This window comes from Capsella rubella, unplaced genomic scaffold (genome assembly GCF_000375325.1).
Source record: "Capsella rubella cultivar Monte Gargano unplaced genomic scaffold, Caprub1_0 scaffold_7, whole genome shotgun sequence".
Classification (NCBI taxonomy): domain Eukaryota; kingdom Viridiplantae; phylum Streptophyta; class Magnoliopsida; order Brassicales; family Brassicaceae; genus Capsella; species Capsella rubella.
Window position 1 is genome coordinate 17256208 of NW_006238917.1, and position 4058 is coordinate 17260265.

The 4058-nt window shown below is 28.7% G+C and overlaps 1 long non-coding RNA gene across 1 annotated transcript; it reads left to right on the forward strand.

Annotated features, from left to right (window-relative positions):
• Positions 1-1827: 1827 nt before the first annotated feature.
• LOC111829655 lies at positions 1828-2258 on the forward strand. The gene is made up of 3 exons (XR_002833030.1): positions 1828-1884; positions 1990-2121; positions 2223-2258. It is a non-coding gene; the product is annotated as an uncharacterized LOC111829655 (long non-coding RNA).
• The last annotated feature ends 1800 nt before the right edge of the window (positions 2259-4058 follow it).

Consider the following 4058-nt stretch of genomic DNA (forward strand, 5'->3'; position numbering starts at 1 on the left):
AATATATTAATATATATATATATATATATATATATATATATATATATTCCCATTGGTTTGCGTATTCAACATATATATAATCAGATTTATTTTATATAAAATAGGATGGGGAATTAAAACTACTCGACGACCTTCTAGCTGAGTTGCGTAGTATCGAAAAAGCAGACAAAGTAACTGATGAACTTTTGAAGGTAAATTATATATCCATTTAGATACTCTTAATTATTTATAACAATGCAACTAATTTATACATGCTAATTCTTATTTTCTTTTGGAGTTGATAACTAAAAATGCTAATCGGATTATTGAAATTTTAGGATATGATCAAGGAAGTAGACGAAGCTTTCTCTTCTAAATAGAGGAATAAACCGCGATCGGATTCAGATCATGAAAAATTACAAAGAAGAAAAGAAGAATTAATTATTAGTAATTTTAGTATTATTGTTGTTTATTTTCAACCTTAGAAACCATCTATGAAATAATTTGATATAGGTCTTAGTAGGACAATGAATATATGGTTTGTCATGTCATATATCATTGTTTTCAATAAATGAAGTATTAATCTTAAATAGTTTATAATGGGTTTCCCTCTTCTATTCTCTTTCGTCGACTAATACGTACTATGTTTTTATAGTAATATAAATCAAGGTACATATATGTATATATATATATATATATACTAACCATGAAGAAAACACATAATTAAACAGATTTCTTCAAATGGTTTTTGACTTGTGTTTTTCTAATTGGTACGTACTTTCTCTAATTAGATACAAAAGAGACGCGTAATTCTATTCCGATGGTTATATTTTCTCTATATAATCAAAGAAATTATCCTTCCATTTATTTCAACCTTCTTGAAATATTTTATGTATACTAAGTTAATTAATTTGGTGTGCTAATAAACCATTAGTAATTACAAGTATAGTTTGATTAGGGCAAGAGTTCTGTATTAAACTTCACTAAAGGCACCATTGACTAGATATCTACGCACACATTACATTTGCAGAACTAAAGCTTTTGAAAATTTGAGTCGGTGTTGATCTAATGGATGAAAAAAGGAAGAAATGTACGCAAACTTAATTAGTGGTAAACGTAGTAATTAAAAGTTTCCTTATCAAGAAACTTATTGTGGTCTTAATTAAAAAGCAAAATAGAATATGGTATAATTTCAAAGACTTTTGTTACTCATGTATTACAAAGAACTTGACTGTACCAGAGCTGGAGATCGCTTTAGCATTCCTTAGCTCAACAAGTACTCTGTTGCATGTGGCTGATCTTGCCACAAAATTAAAATGCCTCTGTGCGTTAACTAACCAAGGAAACAATTTAGAGCAACAAAAATAACTTTAAATGTTGACCACATACTAATCTAAACATAACGTGTATGTTTATATGTCTACTCAAATTACATTTGCAGAATAAAGGTTTTGAAAATTTGAGTCGGTGGTTTGATCTAATGGATGAAAAAAAGAAGAAATATATACAAATTTAGTAGTAAACTTAGTAAATAAGAGTTTCCTAGTTGAAAATGTTGTGGTCTTAATCAATAACCAAAAATAAAAATGGTAATATATATCAAAGACTTTTGTGCATGGAAACAACATCAACACAGAATACATAACTAAATGCATTTCACCCACTTGACACACACTACATCTATAATAATTCTCTATATAAACCAGAGGATCAAAACATTAGGAAGAACATAAAGAGAAGAAGAGCAAAGAAAAAAAAACTAGAACATAAAGTGTTTCATAATTCTTGTTCAGTAGTACCAAACAAATCAAGAAAATGGTTCTTACAAATGATGAGATTCTTGAGATTGTGGCTGAAATGGATCGTATCACAGAAACAATGGAGAAAAAGGCTAAACAGGAGATGGTAAAAGTGTTTCATTTTGATGATATTCTTATAATCAATTAACAGATTTTGTATATATATCCATTGTTCTATATATAATTCACTTTTTTTCTATAAAATAATTAGGTTTGGTTTGACAACAAAGCTATGAACGACATGTCTATAGCAGCAAGGTTTGAGACCGAGACTCTCAAGAAGTTTGACGATGAGACTCGTCGTATATTCAAAGCAAATCTAGAAAATACTGAAAAATTGACGGTAAACTGTTTATTTAGATGCTCTTAATTAAATATAACAATACATATATGTTACTATTTTCTTTTGGAGTGAATAATTAAAAATGCTTATTGGATTATTAGAATTTGATCAAGAAATTAAGCAAAGGTATTGCGGACGACAAAGATGCATCTTTTTCTAAATAAAGAAGTAAGCAAGCTAGATCGGATGACAAAGTAAAGAAGAATAATTAATAGTAATTTCACAATATTTGTTGTTTACTTAAACTTTCAAATCTGTTATGAAATAATTAATATATGGGTTATCATGTTATTTATCTTTCTTTTCGTAATTTGTATGATTTTAAGATACAAACAATAATGAAGTATTTTCTACTAATCTAGAGCATGGTGTGTTTTCGAATGTGAATTCTGAATTTTTATGTATTTATAGAAAGTTTAGAAACGTGTATGTGTATAAGTTCTACGCACATTAATATTTTTAGAATTAAAGCTTTTGAAAATTTGAGTCCATATAATGGATGAGAAAGAAGAAATACATATATACCAACCTAGTAGTAAAGTTTGTGATCAAAAAGCAAAAATAAAAATGGTAATATAACCGATGAACTGAAGAGTACTGACGAACGATCAATGGTTCATATTAAATGGTTCAAGAAAAATCAGGTCTAAATATTTCATCACTCTTGTTAAAAAAAAACATATCAATGGTTTTTGAGCTTGAGACTTAATTAGTAAAATTGTTTTATTTTGACGATACTCTTGTATAATTAACTAACAGCCTTTGTATTTTTTTTCCCATTGTTTTGTGTGTACAAAATATATAATTACACACACAAAAAATTAACTCGATCTTTGGAAAGAAATTATAAAGCAAGTTTAAAGACGTGTTTCTGTAAAGAACTGAGTACGTGTTGACAAGTGTATTTGGGAGAAAATCAACGTGTATGTGTATATGTTTCTTCGCACATTATATTTGCAGAATTAAAGCTCTTCACAATTACAATATAATTATAAAAAAATAACTTTAGGAAAGAAATTATAAAAACAGCGACAATACATATCTCAGCTAAATTATGAAGTCTTTTTGATTCGGATACGTCTTAAATTTTCAATTTACTATTTACAATTTTATTTTCGGATAGTGATATACAAAATATATAACATATTCAAAGTTTCAAGAAAAATAATACTAATTGAAAATACATGAAAAGGTAAATAACAGCTAGTGCTATTATAAAGTATATAACGTGTTTTCAAATGTGTATATTATGAAAATTTCAAAACAAAAATTATATAATATACATAATTTCAACTACATAAGAAGGTATAATTATGGTTTGTAAAGAATTATATTCGTAGTTTCAAATGTAATTCTGAATATTTTATGTAATTATAGAAAGTTTAGAAACGTGTTTGTTTATATGTCTACTCAAATTACATTTGCAGAATAAAGGTTTTGAAAATTTGAGTCGGTGGGTTGATTCAATGGATGAAAAACGAACAAACATACAAATTTATAGTAGTAAACTTAGTAAATAAGATTTCCTAATTGAAATATTTGTGGTCTTATTTGTTAAATTAGGGCTTGTTATGGGCTTCCAACTCAAAACCAATTGGCAATGAATGGATTGACCCTAACCCTTCATATATTACTCAAGTCCCATCACATCTTCCGATGTGGGATCTTTTCTCCACACGCCCCCTCGAGATAATGGTTCTTTTAGCCATTAATCTCGACAGAATCCATCACACCCCCTCGAGATAATGCTCTTCTAGCTATCTCAATGGAATTGGGCCTTCTTTTGGGCCATCAATTAATGGGGTGATCGGCCCTCTTTCTGGGCCGGATTAATTAATGGGTTAGCGTGTATTCGGGCTCTGATACCATGTTAAATTAGGGCTTGTTATGGGCTTCCAAAGCTTAAAACCGAATTGGCAATGAGTGGACGAGGCCCA